The sequence below is a fragment of the Montipora capricornis genome, chromosome 4 (genome assembly GCF_036669925.1).
Source record: "Montipora capricornis isolate CH-2021 chromosome 4, ASM3666992v2, whole genome shotgun sequence".
Lineage (NCBI taxonomy): Eukaryota > Metazoa > Cnidaria > Anthozoa > Scleractinia > Acroporidae > Montipora > Montipora capricornis.
In genome coordinates, this window is record NC_090886.1 from 20,873,334 (window position 1) to 20,885,610 (window position 12,277).

Sequence of the window (12,277 nt, forward strand, 5' to 3'; positions counted from 1 at the left end):
CTATAGTACAAGTATGTACTTGAACAACAATAATAATTATTATTATTATTGTTGTTCGACTGTATCCAGCTGCTTGGGTTTTGAAATCAGCATAAATATTATACTCAGGCAAAATGCAAAATGTCACTGCAGCATTAATCTAGGTCGACAAATCTTCGAAGAGACAAAACAGCACTCTACAGAATGACAGAAATGTGATCACAGATAAAAAGATAAATTATTTTGTCAGTTTAAGGAAGCACGAAAGGATTTTCCACTCTTAATAGTCGTGTGTCCAATGGAAAAAGATTACTCCAATCCTTACAAATGGGCTATAGTTTCATACCTGTGTAATACTATTGTGAGGCAATGCTTTAAAGGGTGTTTGCTGGGTCCCAACTTTTGCTATGGTAATGGTACAGTGCTGCTCAAAGACCATCTTAAACTTGGTGTTTGAAAAGTATCTCGAAAACCAATTCAGTGAGCAGTATTTTGTTTTTTAGATTTTCAAACCATATCATAATTCTCTGACCCAGTACATGGTGTGAGAATGAACTATAAACTGAAGTAGAATTTGAAATATTTGTGAAAAAGCTAAAAGATGAAAAAAATTCCACTGGATAATTTTTTGAAAATTCATTTTAAGAATGCAAAATAACGCATATCACTTGTTTCCAAACAAATCAGGGAAGGACGGTGGACAAACTTTTGAGATAAACCTGACCTGATTTAACAAACTCTTTTTCTGGTTGTCTAAATTTTGCTTCATTATGCTCTGGTGCGGCTCAGGTTGCATGTGTGGCTTTAAGCCCGAGCACTCGGCTGAACACCTGTTCTGAGTCTCCTTAAAGGATAACGATATGGCATCTTTTGAAATAAGTTGCACTAAGTAATTTGCAATAAACTTGAAACTTAAGCATATGCCATTACAACGATGGCAAATTTTATATCCTAGTACACTGTCAGTATATTAAAACATGTGTTTCTGCATCTACATACAGTGTGTGTATGTATACATAATTATTGGAAATGTGCAAACCTTGACGGACGTTCCTTTGCTTGATTTTGGAAAGCAGTGGCAACTTGATTTTGGTGTTTGGGGTGCTTTCCTCATGGTGATTTTTTAACTCACCAGGACAAGACATCACCAAGGATGGTGGAATTGGCTTAAATGGTACATTTTCAAAGGGAATTCTATAACCTTTTTCCTTGCCAATGTCACAAGCAGTTTGTGCATCCCTTTGCATCAATATCAAAGGAGAAAGGGGATATCTCACTTTTCAACAAGTGCTTTGCTGAAATGGCAAATGACGACTTTTTTTCCAGATTGATTCCACCCTTTTGTGAGAATTGTCGCACAATGCATGAGAAAAACCATCATTTGCCTGGAATTTTAAGTTTGGTCGAAAACGTCTTCAAATATCCTCAAAAATTCACCATAAAGGTTTCCCTTCTCTGTTTGTTAACAAAAACGTAAGAACGCCCTCGACAACAGTACTTTCGTCAACTGTTTCTTTCTGGTGGCTCATCGTGAAATATCGTGAGGAGAACACGAGCTCGATCGCGTTGAATTTAGCGCGCATTGAAATAAAGTCAAGCTGCGTGTGGCCCGTGCGATCAAGAATTTCTCGAGATCAGCAAAGTTTCTGCCACCGCAATTCATGTAAGGAATCTAGAAATACCTCGACTAGGAAAAGGGGGCAGAATAAAAATAATTGTCAGCTAAAAATTAATCACTGCTATTTTAGGTGAAACGGGGAGGACATTTTTAAACAAATCACGCACACTTGGAAATACGCTACTGTAACGATACCTACGAAAGGTCAAGCGTATTTCTCCGCCGATATTGGAACGATTTCCTGTACATTTTGTGCTGTGATTGAGACTTTCCTCCTCGAGGAAAACCTTGCCAAACGAACCAGGGGAGTATGGCGATCAAGTGGTTCCCGTGTAAGAAGACACGAAACCACTTCACGGCCTGCTGACCTCTGATTGGGCAGAAAAACACAAAGAATTTCTGGCACCAATCAGAATTGAGAATTACCTCTACTGTTTGGAACTGGTCTGGTAAAAACGTGTCCCCAGGGGCTCTTCTCGCCCTACTATGCTTTTCTTCGTCGCCATTTTCTTTTGCCGTTTTAGACTTCCCCTTGCCTCCGCGATCTGCCCCTGGGTCTCCGAGTATGGGTTTGAAAGAAAGTGATGTTATTAATACAAACTTTGAAAATTTCAAAAGGGGTCACAAATTTGAGAAATAGGCACTATCAGTTTTTTGCAATTTGTCTAACAGTGAAACTGAAACCTGTGGGTTCTTTGAGGATCCAAGTGACTCCAACTATGGTGCTAGTCGAGATGCATTGGCTGCATCTTCCTTAATTTTGGAAGTTAAGACAAGACCAGCAAAAACTGAAGGGCCACTTCCATCACTAAAACAACTGCCAAGCTACTACATCCAGCCTCAATTAGAAATGGTGTGTACTGGTGCTTCATACTGCATTTTAGAATCATATCACCCTGAAACACAACAAGCATCTTTTTTCCTCATCAAAAGAGATGATTTCTTAATGTCTGTTATAAAAGACATCACAAACAGTATTTTAAAAGAAAAACCTTTACTGGAATGGTCACATTCAGAAAACAACTACCACAAACGCTTAGGAGAAAATGTAGCTGGACATGTTCCAGACTTTGCAAGCATCAAACCCCTAAGATCATATATAAATGCACTGGTAAAGTCAGTTCCTATGGTTGAGTTCTCAAAATAAAGTGAGGCAAGACTCACTTTGCTGGCTTTGTTACATATAACACTGCTCTTTCATGTTGTAATTTAATTCAGCAGTAATGAGTTTAATAAAGATGCAACTTGGGTTTATTAACCATCTTCCTTCATTTGTTTTCTCTTGGGCCAATAGGAGGCATTGCACTGGCCAAACAGCATTCAAAATAGACCATTCTCTAACTCGTCCAATAAACCATTCAACACGAATTCTTGTTGATGCAATGTCAAAATTGGATGCAACCTCTGCCTGAGTAAACTGGTCTAACAACTTCTGAGCAGGACGATTCAAGTATATTCCTTTCAAAGCACAAAGATCTTCAATAGCAAATCCTCTGTCTGCCATTAGTTCATGTTCTGGTTGAATCCACTGGACAACCCCTGACTTTTCAGTGATACAGTTATCTGATATAGAACCTGGGTAGATATCACTGAAAAAAAGGCTCATCCCATGTCGTGCAATTCCAATGAGGGCTTTGCCTGTTATGGTGTTCTTGTAGTTAGAAAACATGAGAGAATTTAGATCGAGATTTGATACATGCTGAAATTTGAATTCAGTGCAATCAATGATCATGTCCGTGAGTCCATGGCCAGTCTTAACGAAAATGTCTGGCATCTTCTTTAGTAAAAACCCAGCTTCAGGCTTAAGGTTAATACAAGTGAAGATTGTCTCAAGGAAAACTATCCAACCAACAAATATGCGCTGAATTGTGCTCTCTCCTACTTTAAGCATAAATGCCATGATGACACACCCTGATGGAGAGAATGTCTACAGATTGCAAGCACTGCAGAGAGTTCTGTTGGCTTATCTACAGATCTCTCCCCAGTACCTTTACAATCAGAATAGATGATGACATCACTGTAAGGCTGCACACAATTCCAGAGAATATTGAATTATTCAACAGATAATCCACACAAGTACTTAAATGTAGTTGGCTTCCTAATGAGATTGGAGTAGCTAAATTGCTCTTGTTGTAGCCTTTTTACAGCAATCCTCAGTTCCTCATTTTGTTTATTAATATTTTGCCGGGTTTGTTCAATGTTTCGCAATTTAATTTTTAAACTGAGATTTTCAGTCCTCAGTTTTTTAACCATGTCTTGAGCATTGGTCAGCTGCTCGGTCAATAGCTACTTATCTTCCTCCGATGCACCCAAACGAGTAGATAACTGTCGTTTAGATAACTTCCTTGACCTTTTAGCAGTTGGCTGATCTCTCTCTGTTGGAGCTTTTCTAGATTCCTTACATGAATTGCGGTTGCAGAAACTTTGCTGATCTCGAGAAATTCTTGATCGCACGGGCCACACGCGGCATGAATTTATTTCAATGCACTCTAAGTTCAACGCTATCGAGCTCGCGTGATAGGCTTATTTAGCGACAGAACGGGAACGTGAGTGGCAACGGAGCGCAGAAAAAATACCAATGAGAATTCAGAATAGAGTAGACTTCACTCTTTTCTTCTCTATTCTAAATTCTCATTGGTAGTTTTGCTGCGCGCGACTTCGCCATTGACGTTCCCGTCCTGTTGCTAAATAAGCCTATTGTTCACGATGAGCCACCCGAAAAGAACAGTTGACGACTGTTGTCGAATGCGTTCTTACGTTTTTGTTAACAAACAGAGAAAGCGAAACCTTTATGGTGAATGTTTTGAGAATATTATTTTGAAGAAGTTTTCTTGAGATGGTCTTTCTCGTGCTTGTTCGACACATGTCATAAAAGGCTGGAATCAATCTGGAAAAAAAGTCGTCCTTTTGACGTATTACAATAGATGCCATATCCTTATCCTTTAGGAGGCTCAGAACAGGTGTTCAGCCGAGTGCTCCGGCTTGATGCCCCACATGCCACCTGAGCCGCTCCAGAGGAAAATGAATCAAAATTGATACAACTGGAAATAGAGTTTGATAGATTTGATCGGGTTTATCTCAAAAGTTCATTCAGCGTCCTTCCCTGATTTGTTTGGAAACAAGTGAGAAGCGTTATTTTGCATTCTTAAAGTGAATTTTCAAAAAAATTATCTTGTGGAATTTTTTTCATCTTTCAGCTTTTTCATAAATATTTCAAATTCTACTTCAGTTTATAGTTCTTTTTCACATCATGTACTGGGTCAGAGAATTATGATATGGTTTTGAAATCTAAAAAACAAATACTCCTCGGTGAATTGGTTTTCGAGGTACTTTTCAAACACCAAGTTTTAGAGGGTCTTTGAACAGCACTGTACCATTACCATAGCACCAGTTGGGACCCAGCAAACACCCTCACAATAATATTACACAGGTATGAAGCTGTAGCCCTTTTGTAAGGATTGGAGTAATCTTTTTGCATTGGACACACGACTATTAAGAGTGGAAAAATTCTTTCGAGCTTCCTTAATCTGAGGAAATAATTTTCCTTTTTTATCTGTGAACACATTTCTGTCATTCTGTAGAATGCTCTTTTACCTCTTCAAAGATTTGTCAATAGATCCAGACTTAAATGCTGCAGTGACATTTTGCATTTTGCCTGAGTATAATATTTATTTCAAAACCCAAGCAGCTGGATACAGTTGAACAACAATAATTATTGTTATTATTGTTGTTCAACTGTGTCCAGGTACATACTTGTACAGTTGTACTATAGAAAGAGTATGCTTTCCTTCTTTCTGTGGAAAATATGAAAAAAATTATAGTACATCAAATCAGTTAATAATGGTTCATTTTTTGCAGTTCTATTTTGTTTCCCTAAACTGAAATGTTGTGCTACGTTTTCTGGTGTGTCCAATAAAGCTGGTAAATTAATAAAAAATATTGAAAGAGTGTGAATTAATGGGATCTTTGCTGCAAACAGAAATATCAAGGTTAAGATTTTATATTTGCAGAGGTACAACTCAGAATATTATGTACTACCTGGATCCAAACTCATTTTACTATTGGAGAAAATTTCTTTCAGCATTGTTTTAGAAACATCAGGACTCTGTTGTTGTTATTACTGTCTAGCACACACCACACTTTTGCATGAAATATAAAATAGCAAACAAGAATTTCCTTAGTGCAAAATTAATGTTGCAGTTAAAACATTAATGACAATCCAACTTACAGTGCTCATAAAATATTCACAATCTCTTTCCTATGTTCTTTGCAACTGTCTTTAACCTTTTTCACATTCAGATTATTGTCTATTATCCAAATAAAGATTGGAAACGTTTAAGCCACAGCATTTAATCCAAGTCTAGAAATGCCTCGACCAGGAAAAGGGGGCGGAATCAAAATAATTGTTAGATCCAAATTAATCACTGCTATGTTAGGTGAATCGGGGAGGACATCTTTAAACAAATCTTTCACACTTAGAAATACGCTACTTTAACGATACTCTCACTTCGAAAGGTCCAGCGTATTTCTCCGCCGATATTCCGAACGATTTCCTGTACATTTTGTGCTCTTTGCCAAAGCCACAGGGCTTCTAACTGCAGGTTGTGTTTTCAGCATATCCAGTCTCCACACGACTCACTGGATAACAATCCACCATTATCTGGCAACAGACCTTACAATAGGCTTATGAATTTCTAAACATCCGTCCATCCTCGGCATCTTGACAATTTAAATATCCTCTGTCTGGAGCCATACCCACAGTTACGTCACCTATTTTCATTGATGAGCAACCAAGAGATCATCTATTGTCTGTCGACATAACGATTCTTTGTTTCAGGGCTTGGCAAATTTAAAAATCAAAAGAATTCTTTATAAACAGTTAATATCTCTCTCTATATGTGATATTTATCAAACCAATGACTTGTATCGACCACGTAAGATTTAGTCAAAACTAAAAGGAAAATTACCTAGTATTGTGCTGGACGCAATTTGAAATCACAAACCACACCATTCGATAATTCCACCTGGTCCTTTAGCTCAGCTGGCAGAGCGTGGTGCTGATAACGCCAAGGTCGTGAGTTCGAGCCTCACATGGACCAAGGCACTCGATTATTTCTTTTCTTTCTCATGGCGTGTGACAGTAAATTTCGCCCCTGTCCAACCACTATAGAACTGTTTTCGGCCTGTTGGTCTAGTGGCATGATTCTCGCTTAGGGTGCGAGAGGTCCCGGGTTCAACTCCCGGACAGGCCCTCCCAAGCTAGATTTTACCAATCACGCCTAGCTGGCAGTATTCGGAGCTTTCACTCTTTGCAAAATGGCCTTCAGCCCACTCGTTGAATGTGTTTGCCATAAGAAGCTGACAATTCCAACTGTGGGTATGTGATATCGGCAGAGGCCCATCGTTGGTTAACCCAAAACTTTGATCTCCATCTCTTTAAACACTTCTTCTCGACGACGAAAAAAGGCTCACAAGTTTTTACTTCTCACTTCCGACCACTTTCTTACACCTGGGCTTCAAGGATTGCCGCACAAAACACTGACTCTGCAAAAAATTGCATGCATTCTTTTCGGCAAAAATTAATGATGGTCTTTAGCATATTTTTTAAGAAGATCTCTTGCCAGTCTTGTTCGGTTCGTATGTCATTCAGCCTTCAAAAACAACGTCAATTTGGCTCCAAGTCAAGAATGTGCACAGAATTCCGTCACCACTGCCATCTATTGGGACTCAGACTAGACAAGTGTTTTTTAGCTCCAAGACGCCGAAGCCCATTCAGTTACTTCAAAAACAAATGTCATGACACGGAAAACAGGTGGTTTGCATGTCACCGTGCCACACAGCAAGATGTGTCAGACACTAATACTTAGGCACCAATGGAACTTGAGGCCATGACTTCCTTTTCACAAAACAAGCGCTCTGGCCAAGTATGTCATTCACAAGACCAGCATGGTTGTGCCATGCGTAAGAAAAAGTCAGCATGAGATTATTTGAGCTCCGAACATTGGCCAAATTTGATCGCGCGTGGAGAATCCGGGCATTGATCCCGGTACCTCCCACATGCTAAGCGGGCGCTCTACCATTTGAGCTAATTCCCCATTGCAACCTCTCTTAGTTAAAGGATCATTAAATATCGCCGTGACACGTCTGCAAGTAATTCATGCACCTCGTTTCGCGAGTCCAACGTTTCAATTTTGGTTCCGGCAGAAAAGAAACGCTACTAGAAGGAACAAAGATTTAAAACCACACTTAGCTTGCGTAAATTATGTGCCGAAACGACCGACTGCATCCCTCAGACATTGCCATGCAGTGTGCCAAACATGGCGGTTCCGTGATTCCATCCATCATGAATATTCTTCGGCGCATGTTCGCGATTCGTGTATCAAAGTTAACACGCATTTTAAGCCTTGGCAAGAGACCGTGTTTTTCCTCGGTAGTATAATGGATAGTATCCCCGCCTGTCACGCGGGAGACCGGGGTTCGATTCCCCGCCGGGGAGAGAGGATCATTTTGACTTGTGCGACTAGTGGCTGCCTTTAAAGCAAAGGATCTGAGACGTGCAAGGCTGCTGGTTCAAACATTACGAAGAAAGAGAAAATGACCTGGTGAGGAAGTTTGCCAAAGCCACAGGGCTTCTAACTGTAGGTAGTGTTTTCAGCATATCCAGTCTCCACACAACTCACTGGATAACAATCCACCATTATCTGGCAACAGACCTTACAATAGGCTTATGAATTTCTAAACATCCGTCCATCCTCGGCATCTTGACAATTTAAAAATCCTCTGTCTGGAGCCATACATGGACCAAGGCACTCGATTATCTCTTTTCTTTCTCATGGCGTGGGACAGTAAATTTCGCCCCTTTCCAACCACTATAGAACTGTTTTCGGACTGTTGGTCTAGTGGCATGATTCTCGCTTAGGGTGCGAGAGGTCCCGGGTTCAACTCCCGCACAGGCCCTCCCAAGCTAGATTTTACCAATCACGCCTAGCTGGCAGTATTCGGAGCTTTCACTGCAAAATGGCCTTCAGCCAACTCGTTGAATGTGTTTGCCATAAGAAGCTGACAATAGACCTAATCGGCTAACTCAATGTTGTACCCAATTCAAATCTCCCGCGACTAAGATTCTTAGTGTATTTTATTTGCATGATAATGTCGCATTTATATTTAAATGATATGGAAATACCTGGAACAAAACATTTTTTTACCAAAGGGTTTGAATTGGGTACAACATTGAGATAGCCGATTAGGTCTATTCCAACTGTGGGTATGTGATATCGGCAGAGGCCCATCGTTGGTTAACCCAAAACTTTGATCTCCATCTCTTTAAACACTTCTTCTCGACGACGAAAAAAGGCTCACAAGTTTTTACTTCTCACTTCCGACCACTTTCTTACACCTGGGCTTAAAGGATTGCCGCTCAAAACACTGACTCTGCAAGAAATTGCATGCATTCTTTTCGGCAAAAATTAATGATGGTCTTTAGCATATTTTTTAAGAAGATCTCTTGCCAGTCTTGTTCGGTTCCTATGTCATTCAGCCTTCAAAAAAAACGTCAATTTGGCTCCAAGTCAAGAATGTGCACAGAATTCCGTCACCACTGCCATCTATTGGGACTCAGACTAGACAAGTGTTTTTTAGCTCCAAGACGCCGAAGCCCATTCAGTTACTTCAAAAACAAATGTCATGACACGGAAAACAGGTGGTTTGCATGTCACCGTGCCACACAGCAAGATGTGTCAGACACTAATACTTAGGCACCAATGGAACTTGAGGCCATGACTTCCTTTTCACAAAACAAGCGCTCTGGCCAAGTATGTCATTCACAAGACCAGCATGGTTGTGCCATGCGTAAGAAAAAGTCAACATTGGCAAAATTTGATCGCACGTGGAGAATCCGGGCATTGATCCCGGTACCTCCCGCATGCTAAGCGGGCGCTCTACCATTTGAGCTAATTCCCCATTGCAACCTCTCTTAGTTAAAGGATCATTAAATATCGCCGTGACACGTCTGCAAGTAATTCATGCACCTCGTTTCGCGAGTCCAACGTTTCAATTTTGGTTCCGGCAGAAAAGAAACGCTACTAGAAGGAACAAAGATTTAAAACCACACTTAGCTTGCGTAAATTATGAACCGAAACGACCGACTGCATCCCTCAGACATTGCCATGCAGTGTGCCAAACATGGCGGTTCCGAGATTCCATCCATCATGAATATTCTTCGGCGCATGTTCGCGATTCGTGTATCAAACTTAACACGCATTTTAAGCCTTGGCAAGACACCGTGTTTTTCCTCGGTAGTATAGTGGATAATATCCCCGCCTGTCACGCGGGAGACCGGGGTTCGATTCCCCGCCGAGGAGAGAGGATCATTTTGACTTGTGCGACTAGTGGCTGCCTTCAAAGCAAAGGATCTGAGACGTGCAAGGCTGCTGGCTCAAACATTACGAAGAAAGAGAAAATGACCTGGTGAGGAAGTTTGCCAAAGCCACAGGGCTTCTAACTGTAGGTAGTGTTTTCAGCATATCCAGTCTCCACACAACTCACTGGATAACAATCCACCATTATCTGGCAACAGACCTTACAATAGGCTTATGAATTTCTAAACATCCGTCCATCTTCGGCATCTTGACAATTTAAAAATCCTCTGTCTGGAGCCATACCCACAGTTACGTCACCTATTGTCATTGAAATGCCACCAAGAGATCATCTATTGTCTGTCGACACAACGGTTCTTTGTTTCAGGGCTTGGCAAATTTAAAAATCAAAAGAATTCTTTATAAACAGTTAATATCTCTCTCTATACGTGATATTTATCAAACCAATGACTTGTATCGACCACGTAAGATTTAGTCAAAACTAACAGGAAAATTACCGGCTGGACGCAATTTGAAATCACAAACCACACCATTCGATAATTCCACCTGGTCCTTTAGCTCAGCTGGCAGAGCGTGGTGCTGATAACGCCAAGGTCGTGAGTTCGAGCCTCACATGGACCAAGGCACTCGATTATTTCTTTTCTTTCTCATGGCGTGTGACAGTAAATTTGGCCCCTGTCCAACCACTATAGAACTGTTTTCGGCCTGTTGGTCTAGTGGCATGATTCTCGCTTAGGGTGCGAGAGGTCCCGGGTTCAACTCCCGGACAGGCCCTCCCAAGCTAGATTTTACCAATCACGCCTAGCTGGCAGTATTCGGAGCGAATACTGCCAGCCAACTCGTTGAATGTGTTTTCCATAAGAAGCTGACAATTCCAACTGTGGGTATGTGATATCGGCAGAGGCCCATCGTTGGTTAACCCAAAACTTTGATCTCCATCTCTTTAAACACTTCTTCTCGACGACGAAAAAAGGCTCACAAGTTTTTACTTCTCACTTCCGACCACTTTCTTACAGCTGGGCTTAAAGGATTGCCGCACAAAACACTGACTCTGCAAGAAATTGCATGCATTCTTTTCGGCAAAAATTAATGACAACTCCAACTGTGGGTATGTGATATCGGCAGAGGCCCATCGTTGGTTAACCCAAAACTTTGATCTCCATCTCTTTAAACACTTCTTCTCGACGACGAAAAAAGGCTCACAAGTTTTTACTTCTCACTTCCGACCACTTTCTTACAGCTGGGCTTAAAGGATTGCCGCTCAAAACACTGACTCTGCAAGAAATTGCATGCATTCTTTTCGGCAAAAATTAATGATGGTCTTTAGCATATTTTTTAAGAAGATCTCTTGCCAGTCTTGTTCGGTTCCTATGTCATTTAGCCTTCAAAAAAAACGTCAATTTGGCTCCAAGTCAAGAATGTGCACAGAATTCCGTCACCACTGCCATCTATTGGGACTCAGACTAGACAAGTGATTTTTAGCTCCAAGACGCCGAAGCCCATTCAGTTACTTCAAAAACAAATGTCATGACACGGAAAACAGGTGGTTTGCATGTCACCGTGCCACACAGCAAGATGTGTCAGACACTAATACTTAGGCACCAATGGAACTTGAGGCCATGACTTCCTTTTCACAAAACAAGCGCTCTGGCCAAGTATGTCATTCACAAGACCAGCATGGTTGTGCCATGCGTAAGAAAAAGTCAGCATGAGATTGTTTGAGCTCCGAACATTGGCCAAATTTGATCGCACGTGGAGAATCCGGGCATTGATCCCGGTACCTCCCGCATGCTAAGCGGGCGCTCTACCATTTGAGCTAATTCCCCATTGCAACCTCTCTTAGTTAAAGGATCATTAAATATCGCCGTGACACGTCTGCAAGTAATTCATGCACCTCGTTTCGCGAGTCCAACGTTTCAATTTTGGTTCCGGCAGAAAAGAAACGCTACTAGAAGGAACAAAGATTTAAAACCACACTTAGCTTGCGTAAATTATGAACCGAAACGACCGACTGCATCCCTCAGACATTGCCATGCAGTGTGCCAAACATGGCGGTTCCGAGATTCCATCCATCATGAATATTCTTTGGCGCATGTTCGCGATTCGTGTATCGAAGTTAACACGCATTTTAAGCCTTGGCAAGACACCGTGTTTTTCCTCGGTAGTATAGTGGATAGTATCCCCGCCTGTCACGCGGGAGACCGGGGTTCGATTCCCCGCCGGGGAGAGAGGATCATTTTGACTTGTGCGACTAGTGGCTGCCTTCAAAGCAAAGGATCTGAGACGTGCAAGGCTGCTGGCTCAA

The 12,277-nt window shown here is 41.3% G+C and overlaps 9 non-coding genes across 9 annotated transcripts; 7 read left to right on the plus strand and 2 right to left on the minus strand.

Moving 5' to 3' along the window:
* Positions 1 to 6,623: 6,623 nt before the first annotated feature.
* Positions 6,624 to 6,696, plus strand: Trnai-gau (transfer RNA isoleucine (anticodon GAU)). The gene has a single exon. It is a non-coding gene; the product is annotated as a tRNA-Ile (tRNA).
* An 81-nt stretch (positions 6,697 to 6,777) lies between these two features.
* On the plus strand, positions 6,778 to 6,849 carry Trnap-agg (transfer RNA proline (anticodon AGG)). Its single transcript has one exon. It is a non-coding gene; the product is annotated as a tRNA-Pro (tRNA).
* A 1,172-nt stretch (positions 6,850 to 8,021) lies between these two features.
* Positions 8,022 to 8,093, plus strand: Trnad-guc (transfer RNA aspartic acid (anticodon GUC)). The gene has a single exon. It is a non-coding gene; the product is annotated as a tRNA-Asp (tRNA).
* A 1,390-nt stretch (positions 8,094 to 9,483) lies between these two features.
* On the minus strand, positions 9,484 to 9,556 carry Trnaa-agc (transfer RNA alanine (anticodon AGC)). Its single transcript has one exon. It is a non-coding gene; the product is annotated as a tRNA-Ala (tRNA).
* A 329-nt stretch (positions 9,557 to 9,885) lies between these two features.
* Trnad-guc (transfer RNA aspartic acid (anticodon GUC)) lies at positions 9,886 to 9,957 on the plus strand. The gene has a single exon. It is a non-coding gene; the product is annotated as a tRNA-Asp (tRNA).
* A 563-nt stretch (positions 9,958 to 10,520) lies between these two features.
* On the plus strand, positions 10,521 to 10,593 carry Trnai-gau (transfer RNA isoleucine (anticodon GAU)). Its single transcript has one exon. It is a non-coding gene; the product is annotated as a tRNA-Ile (tRNA).
* An 81-nt stretch (positions 10,594 to 10,674) lies between these two features.
* Positions 10,675 to 10,746, plus strand: Trnap-agg (transfer RNA proline (anticodon AGG)). Its single transcript has one exon. It is a non-coding gene; the product is annotated as a tRNA-Pro (tRNA).
* Positions 10,747 to 11,725: 979 nt separating this feature from the next.
* Positions 11,726 to 11,798, minus strand: Trnaa-agc (transfer RNA alanine (anticodon AGC)). Its single transcript has one exon. It is a non-coding gene; the product is annotated as a tRNA-Ala (tRNA).
* A 329-nt stretch (positions 11,799 to 12,127) lies between these two features.
* Positions 12,128 to 12,199, plus strand: Trnad-guc (transfer RNA aspartic acid (anticodon GUC)). The gene has a single exon. It is a non-coding gene; the product is annotated as a tRNA-Asp (tRNA).
* Positions 12,200 to 12,277: the final 78 nt, after the last annotated feature.